This window comes from Papaver somniferum, chromosome 3 (assembly GCF_003573695.1).
Source record: "Papaver somniferum cultivar HN1 chromosome 3, ASM357369v1, whole genome shotgun sequence".
Taxonomy (NCBI): domain Eukaryota; kingdom Viridiplantae; phylum Streptophyta; class Magnoliopsida; order Ranunculales; family Papaveraceae; genus Papaver; species Papaver somniferum.
This window is the reverse complement of record NC_039360.1, coordinates 45,145,555-45,156,293: the sequence shown is the minus strand read 5'-3', so window position 1 is coordinate 45,156,293 and position 10,739 is coordinate 45,145,555. Positions and strand designations below refer to the sequence as shown.

At 37.3% G+C, this 10,739-nt stretch overlaps 1 non-coding gene across 1 annotated transcript; it reads right to left on the bottom strand.

Moving 5' to 3' along the window:
• Positions 1–10,658: 10,658 nt before the first annotated feature.
• On the bottom strand, positions 10,659–10,732 carry TRNAI-AAU. The gene has a single exon. It is a non-coding gene; the product is annotated as a tRNA-Ile (tRNA).
• Between the last annotated feature and the right edge of the window lie 7 nt (positions 10,733–10,739).

Sequence of the window (10,739 nt, the reverse complement as noted above, 5' to 3'; positions counted from 1 at the left end):
ATTCCCGAACTCCTTGTTATCGACAGCCATTGGGACATAAGGTTCACGGAGATAAGTGTCAATACCCACGAACTGTCTTGGCTGAAGAGGTCGAATTAGGGTCCTCTGAATTTCCAAGGATTTAGACACGAAAGTATTTATTTCACAAATCTCCCTTATTATTTCCTTTAACTCATCAAGAACGTCGGAAAACTTCTGAGAGTTAGAAGGAACGACCCTGGGTTTTCTTGTATTCCTTGATTGATGTCTTAACAATCATGTTGACATCCTTTCCATCTGATGACATAGTACTTTGAGAACAGTTATGAACAAATGGATTTATGTGATGGAATCACTTACCTCAACAAGCAGTCTTATAAAGGATGTCAAAAGGGAAAAAGAAATGTAGGGTTCGAAACCTATTGACAGGTTCCCATACGCCCAACTCTAAAACCATATAAAGAGTAGAATTGTCGATAATAACCCTTTCTTTTATTTGATAGACAAAAATAACAAATCTACAAAAAGAAGGAAAAACTTTTCTGAAGCCTGGATCAACACTCAATCTTGTCTCTTTTCGATCAGGCACATGAGACAAGATTTTCCTAACAACACAATCAAGTTGTGTTGAGATGAACAACGATTTGTCCATATTTTTCCTCATGAGAGGAATCCTCTGATCTCTGTCTATCAAACTGATTTGACCATATTTTCTTTTCAAATGGTCTTATTTTATCTCTGGAAACCAACTTCTTAGACGAAGATAAGATTCTACATATCTCGGCGGTCTTCTGAGCAAGTTTCAGCTTTCTTGCTAATCGATCTGCTCTTCGTTGAAGTTTGCTTGCGTGCCTTATTTGGTGCTTGTATTTGTAACACCTTGATAGTGCATGTCCCTTCATCGAACAAAACGAGCACGTCAATCTTGGATAGTATTCAGGCATCTGAGATGTGCAAGTAGCAAGACATATTGTTGATCCTGAAACATCACTGATAGGGTTTCCAGTTACCGGATTCAGTGAATCTTCCAGCTTGATTGGGTTTCCTTCTTCTCTGAACCCATTGAGATTGATATATGTATTGCTACAAGTATCAAAATCGATGTTTTCACAAAGAATCCCTACACTTGATTTTCTATCTTCATCAGAATCATAGGTTTCAGACATTTCATCAAGTGTTAATGCTAGACCTTTGTTCCCAGTGTATTTTCTACGGTTTGGGAATTCGTTAGCAAAATGGCCAAAACCCTTACACTTAAAGCACTGAGGCATGTCCTCGTCATCAGCCTCGTCAGCATTGCTGTTTTTAGGAGGTACGCGACCGTGAAGATTGTCTGATGACTTAGGTTTGTTTCTTGAAAACCGTTTACTTCTCTTCAACAGAAGATCCCTAAACTGTCTTGTGATCAAGGAGACTGATTTGTCAAGATCTTCATCGGAAAAATCATCCTCAGACTGATCATCCTCAGAGACATGAACACTTTTACCTTTGACAAGTAATTTGGTGTTCTTCTGTGCTTTAAAGGAAACATCCTTACCGACTTTGGATGTATGTTCATGGTCAAAGATCTTTATCTTTCCAACCAAGGTGTTTCTGGAAAGATTATCGAGGTTATTCCCCTCAACGATGGCATGCTTCTTAGACTCGTATCTAGATGGCAGCGATCTGAGAATTTTCATCACAATGTCCTTTTCAGGAATAGTCTTACCCAATGCAAAAGATGCATTAACAATTTCAGACACTTTGTGATTAAACTCATCAAATGATTCTTCATCTGTCATACGAAGGTTTTACCAATCGGAATTAAGGTTTTGAATCCTAGCTTCCTTTTCACTGGAGTTACCTTCAAATACGCTTTCTAAGATATCCCAAGCATCTTTAGACCTAGTGCAATTAGACACGTGGTGTTGAAGACTTGGGGCAATGGCATGTATGATAGCATTTAACCCTTCAGAATTCTGCTTTGTAGCAAGAATCTCGGCAGCATTATATTCACCAATATTCTAGGGAACGTTTACGTCTCCGGCTGCAACAACAGGCGCATCATAGCCATTGACAACATATACCCATGATTGAAAATCACGCGACTCGTTGAAGGCTCGCATAGAAATTTTCTACCATAAGTAATTAGAGCCATCAAAGACTGGTGGTACGTTAGTAGAGATAGCACCTCTGTCCATAGAGTCAGATCGCTACAAACACAGACTGATGAGGTCTTAGTGTGTTTGCTTGCTCAGATATCAATTGAAAAATCAGGGGCCTACACAAGACACAATTGAACTAGTTAGAGAGTTGTTCAATTTCTATGAGATCTTATGTAACTACACAAGACACAATTGAAACAAAGATGATTCGATTCGATTGAATCGGCTCATGAACTTTATAGCCACGGTTTGCATACTGCATTCCTTAGTAATTTAAGTTTCATATTCAGAGCACATATTTAGATCATAATCCACTCAAGTACGCAAACAAGTTCGCGGACTTAAGACAACCGGCAGAGTTTTCCAAACTCAGCAGAAAATCTCGGAAAGGAGACTTCCGCCAGTTCGCGAACTAAACACGCAAACGAGTTTTTGGAAAATCCCAGCAGAAATTCTCGGCAAGAGAACTTCCGTCAGTTCACGGACTGAGTTCGCAAACTGAGTTCGCGGACTTGGCAAAGCCAATTCCTCCGGTTTCTCTCAATCAACAAAGTTTGCAAACTTCGGATTAAGGAATAGGACTTATGCACATATGTGTTTCCACACAATGCTTATATCCATCATTGGTTATATAGACCTAAACTCTCATTCCAACCATTGAAACATTCTTAGAGGACGTTATATAGTTGTTACACTATTTATCTTCAAAGCGATTTTCAAAGTTATTGAAACAATATGACTTTCGTCATTAGGTGAAGATAAACCTGATCAAAGCAAAACGCTTTACCAACACATGATTTCGAGATATAGATAGGATAGATATACTCGGCTCGAAATATCAAATGTGTATGATCCAGTCTATATAGCATACGAATTTTGTCTCATAAGAAGTAGGAGATAGAAGAGATATACTTTCGAGTGATAGTTAAGTTCAAGTCTCCACATACCTTTTTGTTGATGAAGTTCCACGGTTACTTGAGTAGATCTTCGTCGTTGTATGATGAATCGCCATGAAGTCCTTGAGCTCAACTACACTTTTCTATCCTAGTCCAAGACTTATCTATGTAGACTAGAAATCAAGACTCATAGTTTTGATCACTAACATTGACAAACATGCTTTATATAGCAAAACATGCGAGGTCGACCGAGCTATGCTCTAACAACAATCATGTGATCCAATAAGTCTATTGTATTTATAGATAATTGATCAAATGAAAATTATATCATAGAAATAATTTAATCACAACTTAATCATAATCGACATAGTTGGTAAATGCACAAAGTAAAAATACCTGAGTCGTTCGTGAGTCAGCCGAGTTAAGGTACGCGGACTGTTTTACAAACTTATAGGCAAAACCGAGTTTCAGAGTTGACAGAACCTTTTCAGTTCACGTACCTCTTTGCAAACTTAGGTGCAACTCTAAGTTCTGGAGTTGACAGAACTTTTTCAGTTCACGTACCGGTTTGCAAACTTAAGACTTTTACTGGTTCTGGAGTTCACAGAACGTTTTCAGTTTGCGTACCGGTTTGGGTACTAAATTAGTTCTAGAATGTAGAACTTTATTGGTTCCCATACCGATTTGAATATTTAACCCAGTTCCTTTACCACAGTTCCAAAATGGTTTGCATAAGAATATGCATACCTATCTGGATCACGAAACAAACAGATTTTCCCATGATGTACATATGAGTATGTGTATCACACAAATATGAAATTCGATATATAGCTACTCCGCTACGTGTACAAGTACATGTAATATGACTTCAGACATATAACAGTTTTCTCAGCTTGTAATACTGATAACAATGTCTTGTATTCCGAATATAGTAGTTCTATATTTCTCTAAATCATTTCAAAAAACATTCCTGAATAATATGAATGACGCATATCACTGTTCCAGGTATTTTTGAATGATAAACTTGAATCATGATTTGGTTCAGAACAATAAATTATTCTCCACCGAAATTAATCAAGTATGAACAAATGTTTATTAAGCTTAGTCATTATATTTCTAGAAATTCGTAAACTAAATAATTAGTTCTCGATCGAAATTCTTGTCTGTGCAAGCTAGTATAATTAGTTATGCAATAGTTGTCTCAAGGATAGAAAAGTGAATATAACTTGAGAAATAGGTGGTTCAGTCTTCACTTACCTTTTGTTTATGAAGTTCTCCAAAATCTTCGGTTGATCTTCGCCTTCAAACGATAAAACACAAATGATGAATGGCTCGTTTCTCAAATACACTATCCTACACCAAGACTTAACTAATTGTAGACTAGAAATCAAGATATTGTTTTGATAACTAAATTTGACAACAAGATTGATATAGCAACACTTGTGAGATCGACCGAGCAATACTCTAACAAGATGTATTATGAAGATGAGATGAAAGTCACCAACAAATAATACGTAATCTTTCTTAATAGAGGTGTCCACTCTGATGAGGATTTTCAACGTTGCTACCGAATGCCGCAACACTTGATCATTCGGGTTGTTGGAGAGTTTTGTCGGGTATATCCTTAATTTAACTATCAGTTTGATGCAAGAAACATATGAGGACATAATCTTGAAAGGTCACCGCATGCCTTAGGATTCTAGGTTATGGGGTTCATGCGGATGCTTGTGATGAGCACATTTTTATGGACAAAACAATTGCATATGCTAATCTCAAAATGTTTTGCGAAACTATAGTCAACTATTTTGGTCCATGTTTTTTTACGGCAACCAACGAAAGATGATGTCAATCGATTACTAGTTCATAATGAGGAGAGAAGATTTCCTGGAATTTTAGATAACCTTGATTGCATGCATTGGGTGTGGCATGGATGTCTTCATGCTTGGCAAGGTCAGTATAAGGGCCACTACACAAAACCAACCGTGGTTTTTGAAGCGACGACTTCTTATGATTGTTGGATATGGCATGTTTTTTTTTGGACTACCGGGTTGCAATAACGACATCAATATCTTGCACAAATTACCGTTGTTCGAAGAATTAAAGTACGGATATGCTCCAGCTGCCAATTTCACCATCAACGACAATCAATATAACATGGGGCATTTTCTGGCAGATGGAATTTATCCGGCGTGGTCAACTTTATGTCAAGCTTACGATGAAATATCTATACACGGAGAATATATCCGTGCTCAACGGTTGTTTAACAAAAGACAAATGGTGTGTGGGGAGGATGTGGAACGAGCATTTGGAGTTTTGAAGAGAAAGTTCCATATAATTTGTGGACCATATAGTTCGTTTAAACCAATAGAAATGAATAGAGTTATGCTCACCTGCATCATTTTGGACAATATGGTAATCGAAGAAAGTTGACGGGATAAAACCTGGGTTCATTATCGAGATAAAAATATGAGGAAAGATGTTCAACCCGCATGGGGTGTACCTGCACGAGAATATAGATTGGTGGAAGTGAGAATTCACTGCTCACTTGTAGGATGATTTTGGAAGAAGAAACCCTCACAGGATTTAGTTCTTTTTTAGCGTACTTTGATTTGTGTACTTTGGTTCGGTAGTTTAATTCATGTACTTTGATTTCAGTAGTTTGATTCGTGTACTCTGATAATTTAAATTGCAAGTAAGGATTAAATTGAAACTAAAACTAAAAGGATTATACATAACAAGTTAAACTAACAACTAAGTCATGAATTTAAAAAAACTATGTCAATTTTTTTGCATTATTGATATCCTCCTCATGGACGTCTTTGATGGACACATTTTTGTGTATGATTTGTCTCGATTCTATATATTGCTAGGCCTTATTTTTGTACTTATTATGGTGTTTTATGTGTGTGTAGGTATTTTTGGCCAATAAACATTTTTGGAAAAATCGGCTCGAAAAGTTGGTAAAAGCGCCCTGAGGACACTCACTATTCGGACTCTCATTATGGATAAGGGGTACCCAAATTACTAAGGGGCACCCCCAGGACACCCCAAGGCAGCTGTTATTCGCACCCCCACTCTGGTTAGGGGCGCCCCTTCTTCACAATTCAAATGAAGCTTTTTGGCGGGAAACAATGGCAACAGCGAAGCAGATATGGAGTTCGAGTTCTGAGCGATTTGTATCAGGGACGGATCCAGCATGGTGGATTTTTCATTTTAGACCCGGGCTAATACACATGATTAACCAAAAAATTGGCTAAAATGGGAAAAATTAGGCTCGTGGACCGGGAGGGCGACCGGGGCTAAAGCCCCGGTTAGCCCTCTCATAGGTCCGTCTCTGATTTGTATGGAGATTCAATGGCTGATTTTCGTTGGGCTGGACCTGTTAGAGCACAACAGAGTTGGTACGAGTGTTTGGATCGATCAGAATGGGATGTATCATCGGGTTGGAGTGAAACAGGGGACTTTCACCTGCGAAGTTTCCTGGCAGGATTTTGGACGAGATTCAGTCGGAGTTGGACGTGGATTTTGATGGATATGATCTTGTTAATACTAAACAGGATTGGTATAGGACCCAGATTCGAAAATAAAGGGAGATTTCGTCGAGTTCAAGCAAAACGAGGTGAATGAAGTTTCGGGATTCTCTTTAACCATATTTGGCAGGTGCGTGTAGTATTAAGGGAAGGGGACTCTATCTATAGTTGGGTTCTTCTGTTTTTGGAAAGATTTGATAGCTCAAACACGCGTAGAGAGGAATCAGGAGGATGAAAACTCCCGTAACTTTTGGTTGAGGTAACATAGAATAATTCTTGGATTTACTCGGATTTCTGGGATCTATTAGCTATATAAAGGGTGTTGAGAGGTCAAGGAGGGGTTACGTTCACATTGGGGTAGTTGCAGAGAAAAACAAAAGCTTGCAGAGTCGATTTCACAACTTACAGACGGGGGGAAGAAGAAAACCAGAGAACAGCAGAAGAAGACAGTCGCTTAACCTGTGACCTATTCTTTCAAATTCAAAGCCTTTTGTAACAATTTTTCCAACAATTAATAGAGTTCGCAACAGTTCTGTTAAGGCATCTCTGTAACAACGAGTTTTGTAACAATTATATCTGTTACAAACTCAACGGCTTTAGACCTTTTCATCCTTTTAATCATCTTTTGAGCCATAAACAAATATTTTGAAATCATGATTAATATGAGGAGCTAAACCCCATTGCTGAGGCGATAGAGGAAGCTATTTTTCCAACACAAAGTGGTATATTCTTGTTTATCTATTTATTTGCAATTATTATATGATTATTTGCCTTGATCGAAAATTGTTTGAATGATTTTTGTTAAGCAATTGTTATTTCTTTTGATAGAGCATACTTGGACCTAGGTTTTTGATGTTCTATGCTTCGAATTTACACTTGTTATTTTGAGAATCTACTTGTTAAAATAGTTTAGAATCAAATTGAACGAGAAAATTGCATGAATATAAATATTGGATTAAATCACTTTGATCTTGGAAAATAGTGTAATCTTAGCCTCAGTGTTCTTTTAATATTGATATCATCTTTGTCTGATTTGATATAATTATTAGTGAGTTTTCTATTTAGTTTTAGAATTTAAGTCTAAAGTATCTTTCACAAGTCTGAGAATCGAATCACTTTATTTACCACAATCACATCAGTCTTCTTCATCATAAGAAGATCTGTCAGCTGGTGTTGGTCATTGTTGGGCCTTCTGTGCTTGAACTGCATCAAATTCATCTTGCCAGCATCGAAGTTGTGTCTGATCCATCTTGGAAGTGTCCATTCCCATAATTCCTCGCTGTGTGCATTAAAAATATTTTTTCTTTTACTTACGACCTTTCTTCATTTCTGAATCCATTTTATTACGTATAACTAGTTTATCCATATTTTTCTTTTCTTGTTTTTCAAAATAACCGTGAAGGTTGAACTCGGCTGAAGCTGAAGTTGATGATTGTGCAGCATCTTGAGCTTCCTTTTTGAGCTTTTTTTTTCCGCACTGAATTCATCGTATACATTAGCCTTTCCATTTACATTCAAATTATAATTACCATGAACTGATGCACAAGTGTTGAGGTGAGGGTGTGAGTTTGTTTCTGGTGAATAATAAGGAGAACCATGTTGGGATTGACTACCAGGTTGGGATCTACCGGTCTCGTAAGGGGATTTCTTTGGTACAACATATCCATCCAACAAATAAGGGTTGTATCGGTTGAGCTTTCTAAGGATGTGGAAGCATGCTTCGTGCTTGAAACTAGAAGTTCTGGTTTTTTGCATTCCTCTTTTTTTTTTCGTTGTTGCAGTTTCAACAGTATATAAACTAGCATTTTGCAAAAATTAATAAAAAATTTAAAAATCAATTAAACAGTATGTTAGTGCAACTTAACACATTGACATCAGTATCACGACTTCCCCTTTTCCGTTTCATCTGCATCATCAAAGCAACCCAACTGTTCATGTATTTGTTGATTGCACCAAAACGATGTGACAACCCGGAAGCATCACGGTCTTTTGGATTCTCTGTTTCCTGACAGAATTGTGCAAAAATATTTCCCCAAAGCGTATGGTGCGGTTGTTGAACACCATTGATTAGATCGAGCGTAAATGCTACATAAGCTCTGCATATTGCTTTATCTTCGTCCAAACTGAACTTCGGACCGCGAACTCTGTGTGATGTAGCATTTTGTGTATATACTTAACTTGTCATTTTATCTTAGAATGTGTTTTAGAGAGTGAAGTTATAAAGTGAGTGAAGAAGATGTGAGTGAGATGAAATTATAAATTTTTGTGGATGTTGAAGGAGAAATTGGAGATAAATTATAAGAATTTTCTAAGTGAAGGTAAAGAAGGTGTGAGTTTTGTAGTTGATTTAGTAGTCCTTGGATGTAACTAGCCGTATCGGCTCAGCAGGAACCGACCGACTCAGTATGGTACGAGCTTCGGCTTTGTTGAAACCGAGCCTCGGCTTAGTGCACACCTCGGCCTTGTAGGAACCGGTCATCCCAATTGAGTCGATCGGTTCAATCAGAGACGCGATGAACAAACCCTTGTATTTGGAGGTTTGTTCATCCGTTGGCCATTGGAGTTGCTCTTAAAGCCGCGAGTTTCGGCATAAAATCCAAACTTTAAAGAAAAAAAAAAACAGTGTACTCCATCCAAATCTTAAATAATGAAACTTGGGAAACTAAACAATCTGAAATCATGATCCCCATGAACCCCAATTATAAATATGAAAAACAACTGTGAACTAATGAACAGTTTCCTTAAATATGCTGAGCAATAACCTTTTTAGTTAGAGACTTGGAGTATGGGTTTGCTACCCTCTAGCTCTTTGGACTACTTTAGCGTGAGTGGGATACCATTTTCCCCCGACAAATGAGAGTCTTATCGCACGCGCCTTTGGGGAGCAAAAGCAGTCTCCTAATGGTACTACTGCATTTATTCTACGGGAAACATACTCCACAAATATCTAACCTCATTTAGCAAACTAATCAAATCATACAAATGCGTAAAGCCTCATCCAACAGTTGATATCATGAGGCTGAAGAATTCATAACATCTTGCAACACCATTTTATCATATTTTTTACTTACTTTTCTCAGTTCTTTATCTTATTGTATTTTTCCTCTTCTTTTATGATGTGTTTTTCAGTTATGCTCATCATCATCATTTAGTCCAGTTCACTGATTTGACTCCATGATCTAAGAGAGAGAGGGGAAAACTAGAAACAAAGTAGGGATTGGATTTGAGGATGATAATAAAAGTAAATGGAAGATTTGATCAAGGGCTTAGGACTAGACTATCTAGTTTAACCTTATAGACATTGATCTTATCTTTTTCTTTTTTGGTTAAGGGTCCATGTTTTGCTTGTCTTTCATCAAAGAAATCTTTACAAGTTTACATCAAAACTCTTTTGTTTGGGTTTCTTTTAGTTAGAATGGCATTCTTTTTTGTCATTTTGGCTTCTCTTGCTTTTCTCAAAGTTAAGACAAGGATAATTAAAAGCTAAAAGGATTTCCTTCTTACCTTTCATTTTTTATGCCTTTATGTTTTGCTATAGACCACCAGCAAATTAACCCAACCGCAGCAGTGTCAGGTAAGTTTGGAAAGTTAAGTTTTTCTGGCATGCAGTAAGTAAACTGGCCAGGTGCACTTTTAAAGTATACGCTCCATGCAGCTTACCTTAGTCACATTGGCATGTTTTAGGACACTTTGTGATTATTAGTTTTCTACTTTTTGTTAAAATGAAAATTGGCAAAGCAGATGTATTATTTGCAACCTTCATATTCCCTGAATGAATCTTTGCGGGTTACTTGTGTTGGACTGCTAAAGAAAACAAACAAACTGAACAGATAATATATTTCTTACATTCTTTATATCCCATCTGCTATGCTATTTGTGGGGCATTTCTTTCCTTAAAAAATTGGCTTTAAGAGGCAAAAATCTTTTTTTCGGGGTGTGACAGAAGTGCATCATAGCTTTTATTGAATTTTGGTATTTGGTACCAACCCATATAATGCACTGATTTTTGAGTTTTCATGTTTGTTTTGCCAACAGGCGTATTCCATCTTGCTGCTTCTTTCTTAATCTTCCAAAAAAAAATGAAAAAAAAAAAAAAAAAAACCTAAAATTGGCCCATGCAGGTCTCGAACCTGCGACCTTCGCGTTATTAGCACGACGCTCTAACCAACTGAGCTAATGGGCCAATTTAT